The sequence below is a fragment of the Pleurodeles waltl genome, chromosome 1_1 (assembly GCF_031143425.1).
Source record: "Pleurodeles waltl isolate 20211129_DDA chromosome 1_1, aPleWal1.hap1.20221129, whole genome shotgun sequence".
Classification (NCBI taxonomy): Eukaryota; Metazoa; Chordata; class Amphibia; order Caudata; family Salamandridae; genus Pleurodeles; species Pleurodeles waltl.
Genome location: NC_090436.1, coordinates 304,425,943 through 304,439,565, shown reverse-complemented (window position 1 = coordinate 304,439,565; position 13,623 = coordinate 304,425,943). Strand labels below are relative to the sequence as shown.

Below are 13,623 nucleotides of genomic sequence, written 5' to 3'. Positions count from 1 at the left end.
GGATCCTCTCCATTGCTGAGAATTTGGGCAAGGGTAGAGTACAGCATGCTGACAGGTGGGCTCGCCAGGTGGAAAGAAGGCCCAGAAGCAGAGTTGGAGGCTTCTGAGCCTACAGAACTGCCACTAAGCCCTACTCTAGGGCTAGGCAGTGCTTTTGTTGGCCAAAGCCAGGGAAAAGGCCTGCCGGGGAGCAGTGTTTCGCGCCCTGAGCCCCTCACGAACGCTCCCAAACGCGGCAGAACCCTCGCCGGGCAGAGCCCTCGCCGGGCCCAGGCCTGGTGGCCTCAGCCATAGTCTTGGCCCCAGAAGGCAAGGGTGAGGACTACAGGCTGACAGCCGGTCCACAAGCCCAGGGGCTTAGCTGAGAGGGACAGACCTGTCACCTAGCCAGGGCCTACTTTCCTCTCTCTGGATAGGTCCCCTGAGTGGGAGGCGGCAGCTATCCCAGCACTCCCCAGGCTCCTGAATTTGCATGCCTCTTCCCCTTGCCCAGCCCCATTTCCAGCCTGCTGCAGCACCCAGAAGGAAGCTGGAGAGACAGCTAAGGGTGCTCCAGAGTGGTTTTTCTTGTTGCCTTTCTTGATACCAGAGATCAGGGGAAAGCGCGAACGCAGTCCCCCACTACCAGAAATTATGCAGTCGAGTATCCCGCATTTGGGGACATCGCAGGGGTCAGCACATCCGAAGTGCAATGGATGAGCCTCACCCTGGGAGAACCACCTTCGTGATCATGGTGTCTCCCCTGCCAGGTAAGTATGAGTTGGAAGGGGACAGGGCAAGGGGGGCCCGCTTGGCATCTCCCTGCAGAGCGAGGGTGGCATCCACAGAGGCAAGGCCTGAGGCGGGGCAGAGCATGGGCGTGGGGGCGCAAAGTGACCAGCCAAGGCCCCGCAGACCCTTTGGGCAAAGCCGTTGCCTACCCAAAGCTGCTTCCCAGAAGCCTCGGCCGGCCGGCCAGTGAAATTTACATGACCACGCCATCCAGCAGAGCCAATCAGGGCCTTGCTTTCAGGATCCTCTCCATTGCTGAGAATTTGGGCAAGGGTAGAGTACAGCATGCTGACAGGTGGGCTCGCCAGGTGGAACGAAGGCCCAGAAGCAGCTTTTGAGGCCCTTTCCCAGCATTCCCCAGGCTCCTGAATTTGCATGCCTCTTCCCCTTGCCCAGCCCCATTTCCAGCCTGCTGCAGCACCCAGAAGGAAGCTGGAGAGACAGCTAAGGGTGCTCCAGAGTGGTTTTTCTTGTTGCCTTTCTTGATACCAGAGATCAGGGGAAAGCGCGAACGCAGTCCCCCACTACCAGAAATTATGCAGTCGAGTATCCCGCATTTGGGGACATCGCAGGGGTCAGCACATCCGAAGTGCAATGGATGAGCCTCACCCTGGGAGAACCACCTTCGTGATCATGGTGTCTCCCCTGCCAGGTAAGTATGAGTTGGAAGGGGACAGGGCAAGGGGGGCCCGCTTGGCATCTCCCTGCAGAGCGAGGGTGGCATCCACAGAGGCAAGGCCTGAGGCGGGGCAGAGCATGGGCGTGGGGGCGCAAAGTGACCAGCCAAGGCCCCGCAGACCCTTTGGGCAAAGCCGTTGCCTACCCAAAGCTGCTTCCCAGAAGCCTCGGCCGGCCGGCCAGTGAAATTTACATGACCACGCCATCCAGCAGAGCCAATCAGGGCCTTGCTTTCAGGATCCTCTCCATTGCTGAGAATTTGGGCAAGGGTAGAGTACAGCATGCTGACAGGTGGGCTCGCCAGGTGGAAAGAAGGCCCAGAAGCAGAGTTGGAGGCTTCTGAGCCTACAGAACTGCCACTAAGCCCTACTCTAGGGCTAGGCAGTGCTTTTGTTGGCCAAAGCCAGGGAAAAGGCCTGCCGGGGAGCAGTGTTTCGCGCCCTGAGCCCCTCACGCCTTCCCGAACGCTCCCAAACGTGGCAGAACCCTCGCTGGGCAGAGCCCTCGCCGGGCCCAGGCCTGGTGGCCTCAGCCATAGTCTTGGCCCCAGAAGGCAAGGGTGAGGACTACAGGCTGACAGCCGGTCCACAAGCCCAGGGGCTTAGCTGAGAGGGACAGACCTGTCACCTAGCCAGGGCCTACTTTCCTCTCTCTGGATAGGTCCCCTGAGTGGGAGGCGGCAGCTATCCCAGCACTCCCCAGGCTCCTGAATTTGCATGCCTCTTCCCCTTGCCCAGCCCCATTTCCAGCCTGCTGCAGCACCCAGAAGGAAGCTGGAGAGACAGCTAAGGGTGCTCCAGAGTGGTTTTTCTTGTTGCCTTTCTTGATACCAGAGATCAGGGGAAAGCGCGAACGCAGTCCCCCACTACCAGAAATTATGCAGTCGAGTATCCCGCATTTGGGGACATCGCAGGGGTCAGCACATCCGAAGTGCAATGGATGAACCTCACCCTGGGAGAACCACCTTCGTGATCATGGTGTCTCCCCTGCCAGGTAAGTATGAGTTGGAAGGGGACAGGGCAAGGGGGGCCCGCTTGGCATCTCCCTGCAGAGCGAGGGTGGCATCCACAGAGGCAAGGCCTGAGGCGGGGCAGAGCATGGGCGTGGGGGCGCAAAGTGACCAGCCAAGGCCCCGCAGACCCTTTGGGCAAAGCCGTTGCCTACCCAAAGCTGCTTCCCAGAAGCCTCGGCCGGCCGGCCAGTGAAATTTACATGACCACGCCATCCAGCAGAGCCAATCAGGGCCTTGCTTTCAGGATCCTCTCCATTGCTGAGAATTTGGGCAAGGGTAGAGTACAGCATGCTGACAGGTGGGCTCGCCAGGTGGAAAGAAGGCCCAGAAGCAGAGTTGGAGGCTTCTGAGCCTACAGAACTGCCACTAAGCCCTACTCTAGGGCTAGGCAGTGCTTTTGTTGGCCAAAGCCAGGGAAAAGGCCTGCTGGGGAGCAGTGTTTCGCGCCCTGAGCCCCTCACGCACGCTCCCAAACGCGGCAGAACCCTTGCCGGGCAGAGCCCTCGCCGGGCCCAGGCCTGGTGGCCTCAGCCATAGTCTTGGCCCCAGAAGGCAAGGGTGAGGACTACAGGCTGACAGCCGGTCCACAAGCCCAGGGGCTTAGCTGAGAGGGACAGACCTGTCACCTAGCCAGGGCCTACTTTCCTCTCTCTGGATAGGTCCCCTGAGTGGGAGGCGGCAGCTATCCCAGCACTCCCCAGGCTCCTGAATTTGCATGCCTCTTCCCCTTGCCCAGCCCCATTTCCAGCCTGCTGCAGCACCCAGAAGGAAGCTGGAGAGACAGCTAAGGGTGCTCCAGAGTGGTTTTTCTTGTTGCCTTTCTTGATACCAGAGATCAGGGGAAAGCGCGAACGCAGTCCCCCACTACCAGAAATTATGCAGTCGAGTATCCTGCATTTGGGGACATCGCAGGGGTCAACACATCCGAAGTGCAATGGATGAGCCTCACCCTGGGAGAACCACCTTTTTTTTTTTAAGTTTCAAAAACCTTTATTAAGTGCTTTAAGTAGGCGATACATAGGTTTTTAAAGAGTGGTACCTCTTCCCTTAGGAAGGGCAGTCCAGTTCAACTTTGTTTCAAATCACATTTTAACAACACAGTCAGTTTACATATGAAATAAGTAGTAAAGGGGGGTTTGGTTTCTTGGGGCAGTGTGGGGAGTTCAGTGGGAAGGAGGGGTTAGGGTTTACAGTTCTTCCTCCTTCTCACCCTCCTTGTTGTCCTTGTCTGTGTAGTCTCTCAGCAGGTTGAGTACCATTCGGCGGCACGCTTCCCTGCTCACCACCTCCCCGTTGGTCACCAGTCGGGTCCTGGCATACAAGAGGATTTCCTTTATGCAGCAGAGGATTCTCCAGCATCCTTGGATGGCCTCCACTGAGTGTGTCTTTGGAAACAGCCCATACAACACCGAGTGGTGAGTGATGTTTGGGTATGGGATGTGGGCTTCCATTTCTTGTTTTAAGGCTCCCCGCAGTCTCTGGGCAAAAGGGCAGGCCCAGAAAAGATGGTATGTAGTTTCCTCTGCAGGGCATCCCCTTGGGCATTCTCTGTGTGGGCACAGGCCCCTGCTGTGCATAAATGACCGGACTGGCAGTCCCCCTTTCACGGCCATCCATGCAATGTCTTTGTGTCTGTTGGTTAGGGATGGGGAGGATACATTTTCCCACACCCTTGTTGCTGTAGCAGGTGGCAGGTCGCTCACTGGTTCTGTGGTGTCCCTGGACCTGATTAGTCTGTGGATTGTCCTGGGCTTCCATAGGCTTGGTGTGACACAGTTCAGCCCAAATTCCACCACAAACTTCTCAATCTCCTTGTAGTACCAGGGGAGGTCCCAGTTGAACATTGTTGCATTCTCCCACTTATCCCATCCCAGTCTTCTCCATACTGGGAGCAGGAAGAAGCGGAAGACCCTGTAAGCTGAGTGGTCCTTGTTCTCGTTCATCAGGGTTATTCGGACGCAGCCACACACAAAGAAGGCTCTGAGGATTGTCGGGATGTCAGGGACTGCCTTCCCTCCCTTGCGATGCTCCTTGTGCATGACTGTCCTTTTCACCCTGTCCATCTTTGAGTGCCAAACAAAGTGGAAAACCATGCTGTTCACAGCCCGTGCTACGTTGGCCAGGAGTGGCCAGGCCTGTGTCACATACTGCAGCACGGGCAGTGCGTCGTTCCTGAGCACCAGAGCCTTTCCTTCAATGCTCAGGTGTCTCAAGCTCCAAAAGCCCAGTTTCTGCTTGACTTTGGCCAGGCGTTCGTTCCAGCTTTTCGCCGCCGCTCCTGGTCCCCCAAACCAGATACCGAGGATCTTTACCAGTCCTGCCTCAACGGGGAAAGGGAGAGGCTCGTTACATAGGTCCCAGCGGCCGAAAAGCTTTGCCTGTGATTTGTCCACGTTGATCTTTGCTCCTGATGCTTTGCCAAAGTCCTTGCATGCCTCCAGCAGGGACTGGACCGATTTCCCGTCCGTGCAGAAGAGGGTGACGTCGTCCATGTACAGCGAACACTTGACTTCTTTCTTTGCGTCTCCTGGTGTCGGGATCCCTCTGATGTTCGGGTTCTTCCTGATGTACTCCGCGAGTAGCTCTATAACCAAAACAAACAAAGAGGGCGAGAGCGGGCAGCCTTGTCTTACCCCAGACCTGATAGGAAAGGGGTCTGTTTTCCAACCATTTACCATGACTGAACTGAAAATGTCTGTATACATTATTCTAACATAATTGCAGAAGCGCTCCCCCAGCCCAAAACCCTGCAGTACCCTCTCCATGAACTCATGGGAGACGCGGTCGAAGGCCTTTTCCTGATCGAGACAGACCAGCGCAGCGTGGGTATTCCGGTCTGTGATGTATTGGATCGTGTCCCTGATCAGTGCTAGGCTGTCCGCCACTCTGCGTCCTGGAACCCCACAGGTCTGGTCTGGGTGAACTAACTCTCCCATAGCGCTCTTGAGTCTATTCACCATTGTCTTTGCCAGGATCTTGTAGTCCACATTCAGGAGAGAGATGGGACGCCAGTTCTTGAGGTCACATCTCTCCCCCTTATGTTTATACAGGAGCGCGATCGTTCCTTCCCTTAATGTGTGGGGCATGACTCCCTCCTGCTCCATCTCCTCATACAGCTCCAGAAGGTCTGCTCCCACTAGGTCCCACAGTGAAGTGTAGAATTCAATTGGTAGACCATCACTGCCTGGTGTCTTTCCTGACTTGAAGGATTTAACTGCAATGTGCAGCTCCTCCAGAGTGAGGGGTGCGTTGAGGACTTCCCTTGCTGGTGTGGAAACCTTTCTCGGGATACCTGCCAAAAACCTTTCTGCCTGATCCCCATCTGACCTCTTCTCTGAGTAGAGGTCCCCATAGAAATCTGTCACAGCCTTCCTAATGTCTTCCTTGGTGTCACACAAAATTCCCTCCCTGTTGCGCAGTTGAACCAGTGGGGTGTGCGCAGAGTGGACTTTCTTAAAGAAGAAAGAGTTGCATTTCTCCCCCTTTTCCAGGTTCTCCACCTTAGAACGGAAGATGATCCTCCTGGATTCATCATGAAAGTGCTCGCTCAGCTCTTTCTTGACTGCCTCCAGAGGGTTCATGACGTCCCATCCCCGGAGTTGGAGGTCGTGCAGTTCTTGCAGCTGTTGCTGCAGTCTACTGAACTCCCTCTTCCTCCCCCTTGCTGCTTTCCTGCCCACGTTCTTAAAGAAATCCTGAATCCTGCCTTTCACCCATTCCCACCATTCCCCTATGGACTGGAAGGTGTCTTTCATGTCTTGCCACTCACTGTAAGTCCTCCTCAGCTCCTCCTGTACATCCTCTCTCCCCAGCAGAGAGCTATTCAGTTTCCAGGTGCCCGGACCTGTCAGGAACTTCCCTGTTAGTTCCCCCTGAAACCTGATAGCCCTGTGGTCAGAGAAATGCACTGTCACCATGGAGTGCTGCCTGATCCTCACTGATCTAGAGGTGAAAACAAAGTCTATCCTGGATCGCACAGATCCATCAGGGCGGCTCCAGGTGAAATTCCTGGCGTCCGCCCCCATGGATCCAATGACGTCCGTCTGGGAGGCCTCACCCACCATCTCCGCTAGGAGTTTCGCACCATCATCCATCCATCCTTCCTTAGCTCTGGTCCCACATCGACCACCACTCTCTAGTATACAGTTGAAATCCCCACCCATCATGATTGTTCTGGAGGTGACCAGCTGTGGTCTGAGGCGCTGGAACAGCTCCCGTCTCTCACCTACATCAGAAGGCGCATACACATTGATCAGTCTAACCGGTTCTCCTGCCCATGAGCCGTCAACGACAAGAGCCCTGCCGCCTTCCAGCTCGGTGACCGAGTCCACTGTGAAGCACCTCCCTCTGACTAAGGTAGCGACTCCTACAGACCTACTGCTGTTCCCCCCAGACCAAAAAGAAGGCCCAAATGCCCACTGCTGTTCTAGGTGGGTGTATGAAGCTGAAAAAGGGATGGAGCATTCCTGAATCATGTACACATCACATTCCTGGCTGGCAAGAAAGTTCAAGGTGCTAGCACATCTGCGCTTGTCTCTGATACTTCTCACATTTATGGAAAACAATGAAATAGCCATCTTAATTAGTGTTTAAGAGTTTAACTTAGGCTCAAACACTAACTATCAAGTCAGAGTAATTAGCTGTTATCACACAGTGACAAGTCTACTTACAGGGCTGGTCAGGCTCCTGGCGGGTCTCCGGCGCGGGGGCTGTTGTCTTGGCCACCGTTGCTTGGTGCTTCTCTGAGGCTGGCTTGCCCACGTGGCTGGTCTCTGGCTCTTCCTCCTCCATGGAGGCCTCTTCCTTCTCAGCTATTGCTGGCGATGGTGGTGGGGACGCTTCCATGACGCTGGCTAGCGCCCTCATCTCCTGCAGCACTCTGGTGACTTGCTCCAGTTGGTCATCTGGACCCTCATTCCCTGGTTGTTCTTCTTCTTCTGACTCCTCTGGATCGGAGTTGGGGTTGTGGTTGCTCAGGTGTTTCTTCCTGGTCTTCTTTGTTACTTGTGGGGGACTGTGCCTCCTTTTCCTGCGCTCCTGTTTTGTCCAGGGTTCTTCTTCCTGGTTCTCAGAGGCGAGTTGGGGAGCGTTGTCTGTTGGCATACTCTCAGGGATGGCAGGCATTCCTTCTTCTGTGCTCTGTGGCTCCAGGACTGGCGTGGAGCCTTGGTCAGGTTTGACTTGCTCCTGCCTGGGGCCTTTCCTCCTCCCAGTTTCCTTGGTCTTTCTGGGTGCTGGGACTGGAAGGCTGGCCACGGCAGCCTCCTCCTGTGCCTCTCTCCCAGGAGGTTTGGCCGCCTGGGCATAGGACTTGGCTCTTTGCGGGCAGTCTTTGAAACGGTGGCCCACGGCACCGCAGAGGTTGCAGGGGGCTTCCTCTTTGCATGCCCTGGCTGTGTGTCCTTCTCTTTTGCAGTTCTTGCACACTTGCACTGTGCAATCTTTAGCGGTGTGGCCCGGTTTACTACACTTGTTGCACAGTCTGGGCTGCCCGGGGTAGAAGAGGTAGCCCGAGTCGCGCCCTAGGGAGAAGCTTGAAGGAGGGTGATGGATTCCATCCGGGGCGGCCGGGTCCTCTTTCAGCTTCACCATGACTGTCCATTTACCATCCCATATTCCATCACTGTCCAGGTTGCGGGAGGGTTCTCTCGTCACTGTGCAGTGTCGGCGTAGGAAGGTGGTCAGGTCCTGGATGTTGACATGCGGGTTGTAGACGTGCACGGTCATCCTCTTCACCTCCAACACGAGTTGGCACTCCAGGTGGAAGTCGGCGAAGGGTTTCTCGTCCCGTCTTGACCAGCACATCTGCCAGTATCTCCTGCAGATTGATTCCGACATGAACGTCAGCAGGTAAGTGCCTTTGGGTGCATCTGACATTATGCACCAAATCTCAGCTGCTGTGAACCCCATCTTGGTCACCAGCAACTCTGTGAAAGTCTTTCTGCTCAGCTCTGGTGTGGAGCCATCCGATTCCACCTTCCTCTGCATCTTCACCGTGTTGTGGAACCAGGGGTTCAGCGGTCTGCTCATCCTGTCCTTGCTGTTGCGGCGTGCCTTGGGAAGGGTCCTTCAGGGAGCTGCAGCAGGTAGGTACTCCTCAGGCCTGCTCCTGGTGGCTGGCAGTGGTTCCCTTCAGGCAGGCAGGGAAGCTTGGCAGGCAGGGGTTCCCCTCAGCAGGCAGGCAGGCAGGCCTGCCTCAGTATCCAGGCAGCTCCAGCAGGCAAGGAAGGGTCTCCAGCAGGCAAGCAGCTCCAGCAGGCAGGTGAGAGTCCACAGCAGGCAGTTCCAGCAGGCAGGCGAAGTCCACAGCAGGCAGGTGAAGGTCCACAGCAGGCAGGCAGGTATCTTCAGCAGGATGCAGCTCCAGTAATAGCACTTAAAAGTGCCCTTGTGTGCATATAGCACCAGGTAGTTCTTTGGCAGAACAGTGACCTCTAGTGGACACTAAAGGTACTGCAGGCACGGGGTGATCGTGGTGTCTCCCCTGCCAGGTAAGTATGAGTTGGAAGGGGACAGGGCAAGGGGGGCCCGCTTGGCATCTCCCTGCAGAGCGAGGGTGGCATCCACAGAGGCAAGGCCTGAGGCGGGGCAGAGCATGGGCGTGGGGGCGCAAAGTGACCAGCCAAGGCCCCGCAGACCCTTTGGGCAAAGCCGTTGCCTACCCAAAGCTGCTTCCCAGAAGCCTCGGCCGGCCGGCCAGTGAAATTTACATGACCACGCCATCCAGCAGAGCCAATCAGGGCCTTGCTTTCAGGATCCTCTCCATTGCTGAGAATTTGGGCAAGGGTAGAGTACAGCATGCTGACAGGTGGGCTCGCCAGGTGGAACGAAGGCCCAGAAGCAGCTTTTGAGGCCCTTTCCCAGCATTCCCCAGGCTCCTGAATTTGCATGCCTCTTCCCCTTGCCCAGCCCCATTTCCAGCCTACTGCAGCACCCAGAAGGAAGCTGGAGAGACAGCTAAGGGTGCTCCAGAGTGGTTTTTCTTGTTGCCTTTCTTGATACCAGAGATCAGGGGAAAGCGCGAACGCAGTCCCCCACTACCAGAAATTATGCAGTCGAGTATCCCGCATTTGGGGACATCGCAGGGGTCAGCACATCCGAAGTGCAATGGATGAGCCTCACCCTGGGAGAACCACCTTCGTGATCATGGTGTCTCCCCTGCCAGGTAAGTATGAGTTGGAAGGGGACAGGGCAAGGGGGGCCCGCTTGGCATCTCCCTGCAGAGCGAGGGTGGCATCCACAGAGGCAAGGCCTGAGGCGGGGCAGAGCATGGGCGTGGGGGCGCAAAGTGACCAGCCAAGGCCCCGCAGACCCTTTGGGCAAAGCCGTTGCCTACCCAAAGCTGCTTCCCAGAAGCCTCGGCCGGCCGGCCAGTGAAATTTACATGACCACGCCATCCAGCAGAGCCAATCAGGGCCTTGCTTTCAGGATCCTCTCCATTGCTGAGAATTTGGGCAAGGGTAGAGTACAGCATGCTGACAGGTGGGCTCGCCAGGTGGAAAGAAGGCCCAGAAGCAGAGTTGGAGGCTTCTGAGCCTACAGAACTGCCACTAAGCCCTACTCTAGGGCTAGGCAGTGCTTTTGTTGGCCAAAGCCAGGGAAAAGGCCTGCCGGGGAGCAGTGTTTCGCGCCCTGAGCCCCTCACGCACGCTCCCAAACGCGGCAGAACCCTCGCCGGGCAGAGCCCTCGCCGGGCCCAGGCCTGGTGGCCTCAGCCATAGTCTTGGCCCCAGAAGGCAAGGGTGAGGACTACAGGCTGACAGCCGGTCCACAAGCCCAGGGGCTTAGCTGAGAGGGACAGACCTGTCACCTAGCCAGGGCCTACTTTCCTCTCTCTGGATAGGTCCCCTGAGTGGGAGGCGGCAGCTATCCCAGCACTCCCCAGGCTCCTGAATTTGCATGCCTCTTCCCCTTGCCCAGCCCCATTTCCAGCCTGCTGCAGCACCCAGAAGGAAGCTGGAGAGACAGCTAAGGGTGCTCCAGAGTGGTTTTTCTTGTTGCCTTTCTTGATACCAGAGATCAGGGGAAAGCGCGAACGCAGTCCCCCACTACCAGAAATTATGCAGTCGAGTATCCCGCATTTGGGGACATCGCAGGGGTCAGCACATCCGAAGTGCAATGGATGAGCCTCACCCTGGGAGAACCACCTTCGTGATCATGGTGTCTCCCCTGCCAGGTAAGTATGAGTTGGAAGGGGACAGGGCAAGGGGGGCCCGCTTGGCATCTCCCTGCAGAGCGAGGGTGGCATCCACAGAGGCAAGGCCTGAGGCGGGGCAGAGCATGGGCGTGGGGGCGCAAAGTGACCAGCCAAGGCCCCGCAGACCCTTTGGGCAAAGCCGTTGCCTACCCAAAGCTGCTTCCCAGAAGCCTCGGCCGGCCGGCCAGTGAAATTTACATGACCACGCCATCCAGCAGAGCCAATCAGGGCCTTGCTTTCAGGATCCTCTCCATTGCTGAGAATTTGGGCAAGGGTAGAGTACAGCATGCTGACAGGTGGGCTCGCCAGGTGGAAAGAAGGCCCAGAAGCAGAGTTGGAGGCTTCTGAGCCTACAGAACTGCCACTAAGCCCTACTCTAGGGCTAGGCAGTGCTTTTGTTGGCCAAAGCCAGGGAAAAGGCCTGCCGGGGAGCAGTGTTTCGCGCCCTGAGCCCCTCACGCCTTCCCGAACGCTCCCAAACGCGGCAGAACCCTCGCCGGGCCCAGGCCTGGTGGCCTCAGCCATAGTCTTGGCCCCAGAAGGCAAGGGTGAGGACTACAGGCTGACAGCCGGTCCACAAGCCCAGGGGCTTAGCTGAGAGGGACAGACCTGTCACCTAGCCAGGGCCTACTTTCCTCTCTCTGGATAGGTCCCCTGAGTGGGAGGCGGCAGCTATCCCAGCACTCCCCAGGCTCCTGAATTTGCATGCCTCTTCCCCTTGCCCAGCCCCATTTCCAGCCTGCTGCAGCACCCAGAAGGAAGCTGGAGAGACAGCTAAGGGTGCTCCAGAGTGGTTTTTCTTGTTGCCTTTCTTGATACCAGAGATCAGGGGAAAGCGCGAACGCAGTCCCCCACTACCAGAAATTATGCAGTCGAGTATCCCGCATTTGGGGACATCGCAGGGGTCAGCACATCCGAAGTGCAATGGATGAGCCTCACCCTGGGAGAACCACCTTCGTGATCATGGTGTCTCCCCTGCCAGGTAAGTATGAGTTGGAAGGGGACAGGGCAAGGGGGGCCCGCTTGGCATCTCCCTGCAGAGCGAGGGTGGCATCCACAGAGGCAAGGCCTGAGGCGGGGCAGAGCATGGGCGTGGGGGCGCAAAGTGACCAGCCAAGGCCCCGCAGACCCTTTGGGCAAAGCCGTTGCCTACCCAAAGCTGCTTCCCAGAAGCCTCGGCCGGCCGGCCAGTGAAATTTACATGACCACGCCATCCAGCAGAGCCAATCAGGGCCTTGCTTTCAGGATCCTCTCCATTGCTGAGAATTTGGGCAAGGGTAGAGTACAGCATGCTGACAGGTGGGCTCGCCAGGTGGAACGAAGGCCCAGAAGCAGCTTTTGAGGCCCTTTCCCAGCATTCCCCAGGCTCCTGAATTTGCATGCCTCTTCCCCTTGCCCAGCCCCATTTCCAGCCTACTGCAGCACCCAGAAGGAAGCTGGAGAGACAGCTAAGGGTGCTCCAGAGTGGTTTTTCTTGTTGCCTTTCTTGATACCAGAGATCAGGGGAAAGCGCGAACGCAGTCCCCCACTACCAGAAATTATGCAGTCGAGTATCCCGCATTTGGGGACATCGCAGGGGTCAGCACATCCGAAGTGCAATGGATGAGCCTCACCCTGGGAGAACCACCTTCGTGATCATGGTGTCTCCCCTGCCAGGTAAGTATGAGTTGGAAGGGGACAGGGCAAGGGGGGCCCGCTTGGCATCTCCCTGCAGAGCGAGGGTGGCATCCACAGAGGCAAGGCCTGAGGCGGGGCAGAGCATGGGCGTGGGGGCGCAAAGTGACCAGCCAAGGCCCCGCAGACCCTTTGGGCAAAGCCGTTGCCTACCCAAAGCTGCTTCCCAGAAGCCTCGGCCGGCCGGCCAGTGAAATTTACATGACCACGCCATCCAGCAGAGCCAATCAGGGCCTTGCTTTCAGGATCCTCTCCATTGCTGAGAATTTGGGCAAGGGTAGAGTACAGCATGCTGACAGGTGGGCTCGCCAGGTGGAAAGAAGGCCCAGAAGCAGAGTTGGAGGCTTCTGAGCCTACAGAACTGCCACTAAGCCCTACTCTAGGGCTAGGCAGTGCTTTTGTTGGCCAAAGCCAGGGAAAAGGCCTGCCGGGGAGCAGTGTTTCGCGCCCTGAGCCCCTCACGCCTTCCCGAACGCTCCCAAACGCGGCAGAACCCTCGCCGGGCAGAGCCCTCGCCGGGCCCAGGCCTGGTGGCCTCAGCCATAGTCTTGGCCCCAGAAGGCAAGGGTGAGGACTACAGGCTGACAGCCGGTCCACAAGCCCAGGGGCTTAGCTGAGAGGGACAGACCTGTCACCTAGCCAGGGCCTACTTTCCTCTCTCTGGATAGGTCCCCTGAGTGGGAGGCGGCAGCTATCCCAGCACTCCCCAGGCTCCTGAATTTGCATGCCTCTTCCCCTTGCCCAGCCCCATTTCCAGCCTGCTGCAGCACCCAGAAGGAAGCTGGAGAGACAGCTAAGGGTGCTCCAGAGTGGTTTTTCTTGTTGCCTTTCTTGATACCAGAGATCAGGGGAAAGCGCGAACGCAGTCCCCCACTACCAGAAATTATGCAGTCGAGTATCCCGCATTTGGGGACATCGCAGGGGTCAGCACATCCGAAGTGCAATGGATGAGCCTCACCCTGGGAGAACCACCTTCGTGATCATGGTGTCTCCCCTGCCAGGTAAGTATGAGTTGGAAGGGGACAGGGCAAGGGGGGCCCGCTTGGCATCTCCCTGCAGAGCGAGGGTGGCATCCACAGAGGCAAGGCCTGAGGCGGGGCAGAGCATGGGCGTGGGGGCGCAAAGTGACCAGCCAAGGCCCCGCAGACCCTTTGGGCAAAGCCGTTGCCTACCCAAAGCTGCTTCCCAGAAGCCTCGGCCGGCCGGCCAGTGAAATTTACATGACCACGCCATCCAGCAGAGCCAATCAGGGCCTTGCTTTCAGGATCCTCTCCATTGCTGAGAATTTGGG

At 57.3% G+C, this 13,623-nt stretch overlaps 8 non-coding genes and 1 pseudogene across 8 annotated transcripts; all 9 read right to left on the bottom strand.

The window, feature by feature from the left end:
• Positions 1-593: 593 nt before the first annotated feature.
• Positions 594-757, bottom strand: LOC138295148 (U1 spliceosomal RNA). Its single transcript, XR_011203526.1, has one exon. It is a non-coding gene; the product is annotated as a U1 spliceosomal RNA (small nuclear RNA).
• Positions 758-1,267: 510 nt separating this feature from the next.
• LOC138295137 (U1 spliceosomal RNA) lies at positions 1,268-1,431 on the bottom strand. Its single transcript, XR_011203525.1, has one exon. It is a non-coding gene; the product is annotated as a U1 spliceosomal RNA (small nuclear RNA).
• Positions 1,432-2,286: 855 nt separating this feature from the next.
• On the bottom strand, positions 2,287-2,450 carry LOC138295197 (U1 spliceosomal RNA). Its single transcript, XR_011203531.1, has one exon. It is a non-coding gene; the product is annotated as a U1 spliceosomal RNA (small nuclear RNA).
• Positions 2,451-3,297: 847 nt separating this feature from the next.
• Positions 3,298-3,435, bottom strand: LOC138292057 (U1 spliceosomal RNA; annotated as a pseudogene).
• A 6,035-nt stretch (positions 3,436-9,470) lies between these two features.
• On the bottom strand, positions 9,471-9,634 carry LOC138295126 (U1 spliceosomal RNA). The gene has a single exon (XR_011203524.1). It is a non-coding gene; the product is annotated as a U1 spliceosomal RNA (small nuclear RNA).
• An 847-nt stretch (positions 9,635-10,481) lies between these two features.
• On the bottom strand, positions 10,482-10,645 carry LOC138295104 (U1 spliceosomal RNA). The gene has a single exon (XR_011203522.1). It is a non-coding gene; the product is annotated as a U1 spliceosomal RNA (small nuclear RNA).
• Positions 10,646-11,484: 839 nt separating this feature from the next.
• On the bottom strand, positions 11,485-11,648 carry LOC138295093 (U1 spliceosomal RNA). Its single transcript, XR_011203521.1, has one exon. It is a non-coding gene; the product is annotated as a U1 spliceosomal RNA (small nuclear RNA).
• A 510-nt stretch (positions 11,649-12,158) lies between these two features.
• LOC138295082 (U1 spliceosomal RNA) lies at positions 12,159-12,322 on the bottom strand. The gene has a single exon (XR_011203520.1). It is a non-coding gene; the product is annotated as a U1 spliceosomal RNA (small nuclear RNA).
• Positions 12,323-13,177: 855 nt separating this feature from the next.
• LOC138295071 (U1 spliceosomal RNA) lies at positions 13,178-13,341 on the bottom strand. Its single transcript, XR_011203519.1, has one exon. It is a non-coding gene; the product is annotated as a U1 spliceosomal RNA (small nuclear RNA).
• Positions 13,342-13,623: the final 282 nt, after the last annotated feature.